This window comes from Bufo bufo, chromosome 11 (assembly GCF_905171765.1).
Source record: "Bufo bufo chromosome 11, aBufBuf1.1, whole genome shotgun sequence".
Taxonomy (NCBI): domain Eukaryota; kingdom Metazoa; phylum Chordata; class Amphibia; order Anura; family Bufonidae; genus Bufo; species Bufo bufo.
In genome coordinates, this window is record NC_053399.1 from 64,458,857 (window position 1) to 64,472,149 (window position 13,293).

Here is a 13,293-nt window from a genome sequence, read left to right on the forward strand (position 1 = left end):
GTGTTTTTTTTTTTTTACCTTTTATAGGACAAACCTCTCCTTCCCCATGGGACAATGTGCAAAGCGCAAATCGCCCAAAGATGTGGCGAAGTACATTTTGCACTTTATCCCAAGTGAAAGGAGAGGTTTGCAGCAGCTGTGAGTAAAAGAGCCCTAATAGCCCTGTGTGCCTGTCCTGTGAGATGCAATCCCTATGCTAAGTGTACCTGGGTGTGGTACTTCCGGAAACACTCTCCAAAGCATAGGGCAGGGTGGTCAGGACAGTCAGGACAGAAATAGCGGGTGTCACTCCTTATTCCACTCCTGCTACAGACACGACATCTTTTTCGGGGTGACGGTTGGGTTGAGGTACCAGGAACGACACTGGGGAAATGTCGCTCGTGTAGACGGCTAACTACACTGGTGGATGGGGCCACGGAACCTTCTGGATACAGGAGGTTCTCGATGATCTCTTCCTGAAATTTGAGGAAGGATCCCGTTCTCCCAGCCTTACTGTAGAGAACAAAACTATTATATGCAGCCAATTGAATTAAATATACAGACACCTTCTTATACCAGCGTCTGGTGCGTCGGGAAACTAAATACGGAGACAACATCTGGTCATTGAAGTCCACCCCTCCCATGAGCAAATTATAGTCGTGGACACAGAGGGGCTTTTCAATGACACGGGTTGCTCGCTCAATTTGTATTGTCGTGTCTGCGTGAATGGAGGAGAGCATGTAAACGTCACGCTTGTCTCTCCATTTCACCGCGAGCAGTTCTTCGTTACACAAGGCAGCCCTCTCCCCACTTGCAAGACGGGTGGTAACGAGCCGTTGGGGGAAGCCCGCGCGACTAGTTCGCGCGGTGCCACAGCAGCCAATCTGTTCTAGGAACAAATGCCTGAAGAGGGCCACACTTGTGTAGAAATTGTCCACATAAAGATGGTACCCCTTGCCAAATAAGGGTGACACCAAGCCCCAGACTGTCTTCCCACTGCTCCCCAGGTAGTCAGGGCAACCGACCGGCTCCAGAGTCTGATCTGTTCCCTCATAGATCCGAAATTTGTGGGTATAGCCTGTGGCCCTTTCACAGAGCTTATACAATTTGACCCCATACCGGGCGCGCTTGCTTGGGATGTATTGTTTGAAGCCAAGGCGCCCGGTAAAATGTATTAGGGACTCGTCTACGCAGATGTTTTGCTCGGGGGTATACAAATCTGCAAATTTCTGGTTGAAGTGGTCTATGAGGGGCCGAATTTTGTGAAGCCGGTCAAAAGCAGGGTGGCCTCTGGGACGGGAGGTGGTGTTGTCGCTAAAGTGCAGGAAACGCAGGATGGCCTCAAATCGTGCCCTGGACATAGCAGCAGAGAACATGGGCATGTGATGAATCGGGTTCGTGGACCAATATGACCGCAATTCATGCTTTTTGGTTAGACCCATGTTGAGGAGAAGGCCCAGAAAATTTTTAATTTCGGAAACTTGGACTGGTTTCCACCGGAAAGGCTGGGCATAATAGCCTCCCGGGTCGGCGGATATAAATTGTGTGGCATACCGGTTTGTCTCTGCCACGACTAAGTCCAAGAGCTCCGCAGTCAAGAACAGCTCAAAAAATCCAAGGGCCGAACCGATCTGAGCTGTCTCAACCCGAACTCCAGACTGGGCGGTGAAAGGGGGAACTACAGGTGCGGCTGAAGTTGGTGACTGCCAATCAGGATTTGCCAGCACCTCAGGGACTCTAGGGGCTCTACGGGCCTGTCTGTGCGGTGGCTGCGGCGGGGTAACTACTGCACGTGCCACCGTACCAGCTTCAACTGCCCTTCTGGTGCTCGCCACTTCACCATGTTGTACGGCAGTGCTGGTACTAGGTCCAGGGAGGGCTGCGCTGCTGGTGTATGCCTCACCACGTGATCCGACAGCGCCAGCCCCACTCTGCTGCTCATGAAGCGGATCCTGCGCAACCTGTGGTCTAGCGACACGGGGCCGGGTACGCCTGGTTCTATCAGGGACCTCAACCTCCTAGTCCGAACTTTGGGTCAGAGTGCCACTGCTTTCTACAGGTTCATATTCTGACCCGCTAGATTCGTCAGATGAGGGTTCCCATTCCTCATCCGACTGGGTCAGAATCCTGTAGGCCTCTTCAGAAGAATACCCCCTGTTTGACATTTGGACTACTAAATTTAGGGGTATTCCCTGAGACTACCCAAGAAAAAAAGCAAGCCTGTCTTACAAAGGGGAGGCTAGCGAAGTACCGGAGGCCGCTGCGGTTGATAAAAAATATCAAAACAGATTTTTTTATCGCCGCAGCGCTTGGAAAGTGATTGTGCAGTGATCAAAAAAATATATATTTTTTGTCACTGCGGCGGGGCGGGTGTGGGTGAACGCACGTGTGGGCGACCGATCAGGCCTGATCGGGCAAACACTGCGTTTTAGGTGGAGGGCGAGCTAAGGTGACACTAATACAATTATAGATCTGACTGTGATCAGTTTTGATCACTTACAGATACTATAAAAGTACAAATGCTGATTAGCGATACGCTAATCAGCGAATCAGTGACTGCGGTGCGGTGGGCTGGGCGCTAACTGACGCTAAACTACCTAACCAAGGGGCCTAAACTATCCTAAAACCTAACAGTCAATACCAGTGAAAAAAAAAAGTGACAGTTTACACTGATCACTTTTTTCCTTTCACTAGGTGATTGACAGGGGCGATCAAGGGGTGATCAAGGGGTTAATTCGGGTGATGGGGGTGATCTGGGGCTAAGGTAAAGTGTTTGGTGCTACTCACTGTGATGTCTACTCCTCTGCTGGAACCAACCGACGAAAAGGACTAGCAGAGAAGCAGACAAGCCATTTAACACATCATATTTACTAATATGATGTGTTATCTGGCTTTTCATTTGTTTTTTTGAAAATCGCCAGCCTGCCAGCCAATGATCGTTGCTGGCAGGCTGGTGACGAACTTGTCCTCTAACTTTTGCCGGCCCGCGATGCGCATGCGCAGGCTGGCTTTGAGCGAAATCTCGCGTCTCGCGAGATGACGCGTATATGCGTGACTCTGCGCAGCGCTGCCACCTCCGGAACGCGATCCTGCGTTAGGCGGTCCGGAGGCGGTTAAAGGGCTTCTGTCACACCCCAAACAGCAATTTTCAGTATTGGACTTAATATAATTGCTAATGTACGCAGAGTCCATATATACCCCTCTTACCTCTGGCTGTGCTTTAAATTCTTAAAAAATAGTACTTTTGTGATATGCAAATTTCTTTTCTTACCAGCAAGTTGGGCGGACTTGCTGGTAGCCGCCGCATCCTCGGTCTAAAAAAACGCCCCCTCCTCCACTTGATTGACAGGGCCAGCGAGCCCTCTCCTCCTTCCGCTGGCCCTGTCTGCAGCTGAAATCCCGCGCCTGCACCATACCGGTCCTCATTCGGCACAGGCGCTTTGAGAGAAGGATGCTTGCTTGGCTGCTCCTTCCTCAGTGCGCCTGCGCCGATGACGTCAGCCCTACACCCGGAAGAGAAGACGCCGGCATCGCTGGTAAGGAGGCGGAGAGTCCAGTGACGTCGCTGGATGCTTGATTCAGGTAAGTATTTGCCTAATAAGCATGCAGCCACTACAACTACCAACGAAATGGGGTGCCATTATTTTACAAAAAGTATATTTAGACACACTATACCACCAACGCTTATAAATAATATACCCATAATTATATGATATATACTATATATATATATATATATATATATATATATGTGTGTGTATATATATATATATATATATATATATATACTGCTCAAAAAAATAAAGGGAACACAAAAATAACACATCCTAGATCGGAATTAATTAAATATTCTTCTGAAATACTTTGTTCTTTACATAGTTGAATGTGCTGACAACAAAATCACACAAAAATAAAAAAATGGAAATCAAATTTTTCGACCCATGGAGGTCTGGATTTGGAGTCACCCTCAAAATTAAAGTGGAAAAACACACTAATGGCTGATCCAACTTTGATGTAATGTCCTTAAAACAAGTCAAAATGAGGCTCAGTAGTGGGTGTGGCCTCCGCGTGCCTGTATGACCTCCCTACAACGCCTGTCCATGCTCCTGATGAGGTGGCGGACGGTCTCCTGAGGGATCTCCTCCCAGACCTGGACTAAAGCATCTGCCAACTCCTGGACAGTCTGTGGTGCAACACAGGTTGGTGGATAGAGCGAGACATGATGTCCCAGATGTGCTCAATTGGATTCAGGTCTGGGGAACTGGCGGGCCAGTCCATAGCATCAATGCCTTCGTCTTGCAGGAACTGCTGACACACTCCAGCCACATGAGGTCTAGCATTGTCTTGCATTAGGAGGAACCCAGGGCCAACCGCACCAGCATATGGTCTCACAAGGGGTCTGAGGATCTCATCTCGGTACCTAATGGCAGTCAGGCTACATCTGGCGAGCACATGGAGGGCTGTGCGGCCTTCCAAAGAAATGCCACCCCACACCATTACTGACCCAATGCCAAATCGGTCATGCTGGAGGATGTTGCAGGCAGCAGAACGTTCTCCACGGCTTCTCACATGACTCTGTCACATGTGCTCAGTGTGAACCTGCTTTCATCTGTGAAGAGCACAGGGCGCCAGTGGCGAATTTGCCAATCTTGGTGTTCTCTGGCAAATGCCAAACGTCCTGCATGGTGTAGGGCTGTAAGCACAACCCCCACCTGTGGACGTCGGGCCCTCATATCACCCTCATGGAGTCTGTTTCTGACCGTTTGAGAAGACACATGCACATTTGTGGCCTGCTGGAGGTCATTTTGCAGGGCTCTGGCAGTGCTCCTCCTGTTGCTCCTTGTACAAAGGCGAAAGTAGCGGTTCTGCTGCTGGGTTGTTGCCCTCCTACGGCCTCCTCCACGTCTCCTGATGTACTGGCCTGTCTCCTGGTAGCGCCTCCATGCTCTGTACACTACGCTGACAGACACAGCAAACCTTCTTGCCACAGCTCTCATTGATGTGCCATCCTGGATAAGCTGCACTACCTGAGCCACTTGTGTGGGTTGTAGACTCCGTCTCATGCTACCACTAGAGTGAAAGCACCGCCAGCATTCAAAAGTGACCAAAAAATCAGCCAGGAAGCATAGGAACTGAGAAGTGGTCTGTGGTCACTACCTGCAGAACCACTCCTTTATTGGGGGTGTCTTGCTAATTGCCTATAATTTCCACCTGTTGTCTATCCCATTTGCACAACAGCATGTGAAATTGATTGTCACTCATTGTTGCTTCCTAAGTGGACAGTTTGATTTCACAGAAGTGTGATTGACTTGGAGTTACATTGTGTTGTTTAAGTGTTCCCTTTATTTTTTTGAGCAGTGTCTATATATATCTCACACAAATATATATACAGTCGTGGCCAAAAGTTTTGAGAATTACATAAATATTGGAAATTGGAAAAGTTGCTGCTTAAGTTTTTATAATAGCAATTTGCATATACTCCAGAATGTTATGAAGAGTGATCAGATGAATTGCATAGTCCTTCTTTGCCATGAAAATTATCTTAATCCCAAAAAAACCTTTCCACTGCATTTCATTGCTGTCCTTAAAGGACCTGCTGAGATCATTTCAGTAATCGTCTTGTTAACTCAGGTGAGAATGTTGACGAGCACAAGGCTGGAGATCATTATGTCAGGTTGATTGGGTTAAAATGGCAGACTTGACATGTTAAAAGGAGGGTGATGCTTGAAATCATTGTTCTTCCATTGTTAACCATGGTGACCTGCAAAGAAACGCGTGCAGCCATCATTGCGTTGCATAAAAATGGCTTCACAGGCAAGGATATTGTGGCTACTAAGATTGCACCTCAATCAACAATTTATAGGATCATCAAGAACTTCAAGGATAGAGCTTCAATTCTTGTTAAGAAGTCTTCAGGGCGTCCAAGAAAGTCCAGCAAGCGCCAGGATCGTCTCCTAAAGAGGATTCAGCTGCGGGATCGGAGTGCCACCAGTGCAGCGCTTGCTCAGGAATGGCAGCAGGCAGGTGTGAGCGCATCTGCACGCACAGTGAGGCGAAGACTTTTGGAAGATGGCCTGGTGTCAAGAAGGGCAGCAAAGAAGCCACTTCTCTCCAAAAAAACCCATCAGGGACAGATTGATCTTCTGCAGAAAGTATGGTGAATGGACTTCTGAGGACTGGGGCAAAGTCATATTCTCCGATGAAGCCTCTTTCCGATTGTTTGGGGCATCTGGAAAAAGGCTTGTCCGGAGAAGAAAAGGTGAGCGCTACCATCAGTCCTGTGTCATGCCAACAGTAAAGCATCCTGAGACCATTCATGTGTGGGGTTGCTTTTTACAATATTGCCCAAAAACACAGCCATGAATAAAGAATGGTACCAAAACACCCTCCAACAGCAACTTCTTCCAACAATCCAACAACAGTTTGGTGAAGAACAATGCATTTTCCAGCATGATGGAGCACCATGCCATAAGGCAAAAGTGATAACTAAGTGGCTCGGGGACCAAAACTTTGACATTTTGGGTCCATGGCCTGGAAACTCCCCAGATCTTAATCCCATTGAGAACTTGTGGTCAATCCTCAAGAGGCGGGTGGACAAACAAAAACCCACTAATTCTGACAAACTCCAAGAAGTGATTATGAAAGAATGGGTTGCTATCAGTCAGGAATTGGCCCAGAAGTTGATTGAGAGCATGCCCAGTCGAATTGCAGAGGTCCTGAAAAAGAAGGGCCAACACTACAAATACTGACTCTTTGCATAAATGTCATGTAATTGTCGATAAAAGCCTTTGAAACGTATGAAGTGCGTGTAATTATATTTCACTACATCACAGAAACAACTGAAACAAAGATCTAAAAGCAGTTTAGGTAGCAAACTTTGTGAAAACTAATATTTTTGTCATTCTCAAACCTTTTGGCCACGACTGTATATATGTGTGTGTGTATATATATATATATACATATCACACATATATAAATATAAGTATATATATATATTTATTAATTATGGGTATATTATTTATAAGCGTTGGTGGTATAGTGTGTCTAAATATACTTTTTGTAAAATAATGGCACCCCATTTCGTTGGTGGTTGTAGTTGCTGCATGCTTATAAGGCAAATACTGAATCAAGCACCCAGCGACGTCACTGGACTCTCCGCCGCCTTACCAGCGATGCCGGCATCTTCTCTTCCTGGTGTAGGGCTGACGTCATCGGCGCAGGCGCACTGAGGAAGGAGCAGCCAAACGAGCGCTATTCTCTAAGAGCGCCTGCACCGAATGAGGACCGGTACGGCGCAGGTGCGGGATTTCAGCTGCAAACAGGGCCAGCGGAAGGAGGAGAGCGCTCGCTGGCCCTGTCAATCAAGTGGAGGAGGGGGCGTTTTTAGACCGAGGATGCGGCGGCTACCAGCAAGTCCGCCCAACTTGCTGGTAGTTAAGAAATTTGCATATCACAAAAGTACTATTTTTAAAGAATTTAAAGCACAGAATTTAAGAAGGGTATATATGGACTCTGCGTACATTAGCAATTATATTAAGTCCCATACTGAAAATTGCTGTTTGGGGGGTGACAGAAGTCGTTTAAAGGGGTTGTCTCCTTTTTTTTTGTATGAGTGCTGCCTTCTCTGCTCTGTTTACCTGCTCATCACTGCAAATGCTACGGCGAGCAGGTGAACAAAACAGAGAAAGTAGCTCTTCAAATAGCTGGGGGCTGGTGACACAGAGGGTATTACTACTATGGAGGGGGCACAGAGGCCATTACTAATGTGAAGGGGGCACAATGGGCATTTCTACTATGGAGGGGGCACAGAGCCAGAGGGCATTATTACTGTGAAGGGGGCACAGTGGGCATTATTACTGTGGAGGGGGCACAGTGGGAATTATTACTGTGAAGGGGGCATAATGGGGATTTCTACTATGGAGGTGGCACAGAGGGCATTACTAGCACAGTGGGCATTACTGTGAAGGGGCACAATGGGCATTACTGTGAAGGAGGCACAATGGGCATTATTACTATGAAGGGGGCACAGTGGGCATTATTACTATAAAGGGGGCACAATGGGGATTATTACTGTGAAGGGGGCACAAAGAGGGCATTACAACTGTGAAAGGGGCACAGAGAGGGCATAACTACTGTGAGGGGGGCACAGAGAGGGCATAACTACTGTGAGGGGGGCACAATGTGGGCATAACTACTGTGAGGGGCACACATCTGTACAAAACTACTGTGAAGGTTGTACAATGAGGGCAATACTACTGTGAGGGGGGTACCATTTTTTATTGGTAAGTATTGGGGGGGGGGGGGTGCCAGAGAAAAGACCCGCCCCGGGTGACAAACACCCTAGGCACGTTACTGGGGGTTAGGTTAAGAAATTGGCATGGGAGGGGGGGGGCGCTTGCTTGCACCCCTCCAATTTATCCTTAACATTGCTGCCCAACTAATCCACCTCTCACCCCATCACTCCTCTGCCTCTCCCCTCTGCTAATCCCTTCATTTTCTCTCCAATGGCCATCGAATTCAGTTCAAAATTCTAATAAATACGTATAAAGCCGCCCGTAACCTGTACCCTACATACATATCTGAGCTACTTTCCAGATACATGCCCACACGTAATCTCCGATCCTCAAAAGACCTCCTTCTCTCCTCTTCTCTTATCACCTCTTCCCACAATCGCTTCCAAAATTACTCCTGTGCATCCCCCACACTCTGGAACTCTCTATCCCAACAGATCACTCTCACCTAAAGTGGAATACTTCAAAAGAAACCTGAAAACCCACCTCTTCAGACAAGCCTCTATACCGCCATGACTAGCTTCACCCTCACCTACGGTGTCCTTCTCCCATACCATGTAGATTGTAAGCCCTCACGGGCAGGGCCCTCTCTCCTTCTGTACCAATTTGTAACTCGTCATGCTTAGTCTGTATTATGTATGTGCATCCCTTTTCATATGTACAGCGCCTTGGAATGAATGGCACTTTAATAATAAATAATAATAGTAATAATAATAATACTGCCTCCTATTGTGCCCCCAGTAATAATAATGCCCCCAGTACAAAAAATTACCCTATAGTAACCAGTATTAAAATGCCCCAGTGTTTCCAGTATTACCCCCAGCATAAAAAAAACTATAGTGCCCCAGTATTAAAAATGCCATCAGTGATGCCCCCTATAGTGTCCTAGTGATAAAAGTCCCTAGTAATGCTCCCTATTCTGTCCCCAGTATTAAAAATTCTCCCAGCAATAATCCCTATATTGCTGCCAGTAATGTTGCCCACAGTACCCCAATAATGTCCCTCCACATAATATCCTCAAGGGGCCATGGAAGGGGGAAAAAACGAATAAGTTCGGCCAACAGTGCCTGCTTGCGCCGGGATTTACTCATTTTATTCAATAGCGTTTTTCTTCACGTGAATTGTGTTTTTTGGGTTAATGGCTTTTCTTTTAAATTTAGGCATGCTCTCGGCATGTCATTTTTCCCCCTCATTTTCTGCCATTTTTGTTCCTTAGATATTCATTGTTCTTTTTGACCCTGCTTGAAAAAATGCAAGTGGCAAGGTCATGGTGTTCTTTTTATGGCAGTTTTTTTACAGTGTATTTTCTTTAAATGGCCTTTTTCATACTAGTTTACAAAAAAGTGACATTAAATAGGCTGTACATACTTTCCTGTAGAAAAACACATGGCTTGAAAAAATGCATGTAGTCAAACACATTTGTATTTGTTACAAAAAGCCTCAAGAAAGCAACAAAAATGGCACAAAAAAGTAAGAAAATAAAAACTGCGGCCGCACAATTAGTATATGTTCACATGGGACATACATACTACAGCTTTTTTGGTGTGGAATAGTGGGCAAAAAAATTGCAGTGTTTTATAGTGGCAGCAAAGTGGATGAGAATTAAACATATCTCATTCACATGTGTGGTTTCACGCTCAGCTTTTTTCAGTGGGGTAGAACAGTCAGGTAGATCTTCCCATCTCTCCAGTGCTTGGTATACCAGGTGATAACTCAATGTACAATAAAATTGTAGTCATCATACTAAATTCATGATACCAAAAGTACTTTTTCTAGCCTGGTTAGTTATAATCCATATTTGGTTATTTCTAAATGAATCAGATATGATTGAATGGTTGAATTTAGAAAAATTTTTAAATTTAACAACAAAAAACAAACTAGCTTCTGCAGTACTGGTAATGAAAAAAGTTGTAGAAGTGATCCTTCTTGGCCAATTAATAAAAAAGATACGCTTCTTGGCATATACCACATGCCCCCTTCAGATTTTACTTTCTTTATTCATTTTGCAGCTGATAAGTTTTCATGCATTTTCAACTTTTTGGATTCATCAATCTGAGCTGATGATAATTTTTTTCTTCTTCCCTAGTGTGGAAAGTGTTCCCTTTATTAAAAAAATTATAATAAAAAATTAAAAAAGACAATGAATCCTATAAAGCAAGTGTGACCTGAACCTCTGTGACAGACAGATATAGAGACAAATCTGGAAGCACAGAAAGTATTTCACAAGATCTTAACATAAAGGAACTGGAGAAAGAAAGAAGGGAGTGAAACTGCTGCTGACCTTACTGTGCAACCCACATAGAACCAAGAGACGAATTCCTGGAATTCCATGCAAAGCTTCTATTGCTCACCAGACCACGCCCTGCTTCAAGTCCAGACAAGAAAAGATTCTTTAACCAGTTTTACTTACAGCCCAGAGAAGGAAAAACTGTGGACCCCCACTGATTGTTGGATTCTTTAACCTTGTTAAATGTAGCCATGCATATATGTGAAATATATTCGATTAGTGACAGTCACAACTGCATTCAGGGGTAAAGTGAATAAGAAAAACTGGCTAACATTCTTACTGTGTTACATTATTCTTTAATAGAAAATAAAGGTAGAAAACTAACTATTCAAGTCTGGGGTAACCTTCTTGGAATTTTTCTTCTTTCCTTTTTTTTGAGTGTTAATAATATTAAACCCGGCACATTGATTTATACGGCTAGTTTAGCTGAATGCATGAATACCTTTCACTTAGTGATCTGTTGATTCATCCTGGAGAAAAATAATTTGTTTATCCATATGAAAATTAGTAGTTAAGTGCACTAAGGGTGGAGCCAAGCTACTCTGTGCAGCCTTGCCCCTCCTTCTTACTCTGCAAGACTCTCCCTCTCCTTCTTGGCTGACACCAGAATATGGATTAATATTTACTGTCAGCCATGTCCTCACACCCACCATTTGCTGAAAGATGGAAGAGAAAATCAAGCTCCACAGGGGGGCCCTGCTTCAAAGCCACAGCCAAATAGCAGAAAAATCCTAGCAGGCCACATTTGATTACATTTCACACCTCCAGTCAAACCGCACAGATCCTGCAGGAAAACCCCCAGCTGTCACGGAAGGTGTTACAGAAAACTAGAAGACACAAATAAAGATCCGACTGACTTGATCCAAAACTAAGGAACCAAAGGGTAAGCCCTGCAACAGCCCTAGCTCTCTCCCTTACTGCTCAGCCTATGCAAAAATATCTATGGTAGATAATTGCATACCCTCGTTCCTCGACTGTATGAAACCTGAACGCCCTATAATAGTGAGGGGACACGTACACCGGCTCCCTACACTTAATACGGAGGGAGTCAGGGTCACCTAGGATCAAGCAAACAGGAAAACACAGATAAATGAACAGACTTATCTGTAGACGCATCAGTTATAGCATCCAGCATGCACACACTCCAGGAAGTTGTATAAACCGCAAAGTGATGCAGTATGGGAGGGGATTTAAAGGGATGCAATCAGTGCAACTAGATGACAGCTGAGAGAGGGAAACGAGATGACAAAATGAAAGCAAAACAAAAGAACCTCAAACAGGAGGTTCTGAAGAACGTCTGTCAGAGCTTCTCAGATGTCTGGCGGTGACACCAGCAGGAGGTATCAGCCCTTGCCAGGATCAATGATACCTCCCAGACATGTTGGCACCTACATTTCATAAGGAATTATGAATCGCCCAGCCATCGCAGGCGCAAACCGGATACATATTTGTGTCCCGGTGGCCACGATGAACGTGCCCATGGTCTTTGTTTGAGAATGGGATGCCAGGGAAGGGAGATATCCATATCTCCCCACAGAAACCAACTAACGGTACCATGTTTGGACTCTAGTTGTAGCCGGAACCCAGGCGGATCAATTGGGCCCAGAACCATCTTTCTGCAGCATTCTGGTCTAGGGCTATGAGCCCTAAGGGGTTTATGGGTGATTTGCTGTCAGCACCAGAGTAGGAGGGGTGGACCCTACCCATAGGTGGGGAGGGGAGCGGCCGGCTGCAGGTCATAAGCCCATGCAAGCCAGTGGGCGGTGTCTTTTTCTGAAAGGGGGTCACATCGTGCAAATGTGTTTGGAGAGACCTGGGAACCGCTGACATCACTTTCCCCATGTGACTGAAGCCAAGGACTATTCCACCATCATAGAACTTTCATCTTACCCAGTAACTGACTTTTGCTCTGCTTAACCCTGTTGTACCTATATCACCTGTATCTGTAACCTCAGACCACTGTATATATTCTCTGTGTATATTGTCATCTAGTGTGCCCTTAAGGCGATTAAATATACAATTTAATCTTGTGCTATCTTGTATCTCGATCACGAATCCCCACGTCTGTGTTTTGGCCTAGTTTTGGCTACAGCGGGTTGGTTTCTCACCCTATATAATCCCGTTAGCGGACCCGGCTTATAACAAACAAGAAGCTGGTGGCAGGTACCTGGGCTGAGACAACACTGTTTTCACTGCGGCACTGAAAAGGCTCTCTCAGCTTGATGCCTCTCTGTGCCCGCGTGGACAGGAGGTGTCTGTGTAAACTGTACCAAGCTGACCTTACCTGCTCCTCTTGAGGGCGTAACGTCACGCATTGGTAACCCTTGACCATACCGCATCTCGTGAGCTTGACATAAGTGACGTCAAGTTGGCACGAGGTGTGGTATTCGTCACATATTGGTGGCAGCAAAGTGGGATCGAGATACTAGTGTGTGTGAGTGTGAGACCAATACTCCCAGACACTAAAGACGACCAGCAGTAGCTTTTGCCACTGGAGTCTTAAGATCAGCTCAACACTAGACAGTCTGAGTGCAAATACATAAGGTGTGTGTGTGCATCAGGTTGCAGTCTGTGTCAGTGACCATCCCTGGCAATGATGGCCAGTTACACACGGAGTAAAGCTAAGCAGATGGCCGATTCTTTGAATGGTGGTGGAAAGGACGCAGTCCAGATAATGGGCCTAGAGGAGGTGGAAGGCGAGGGGGAGCACAGCCAAAGCTCCCCAAGGAGCCAGTT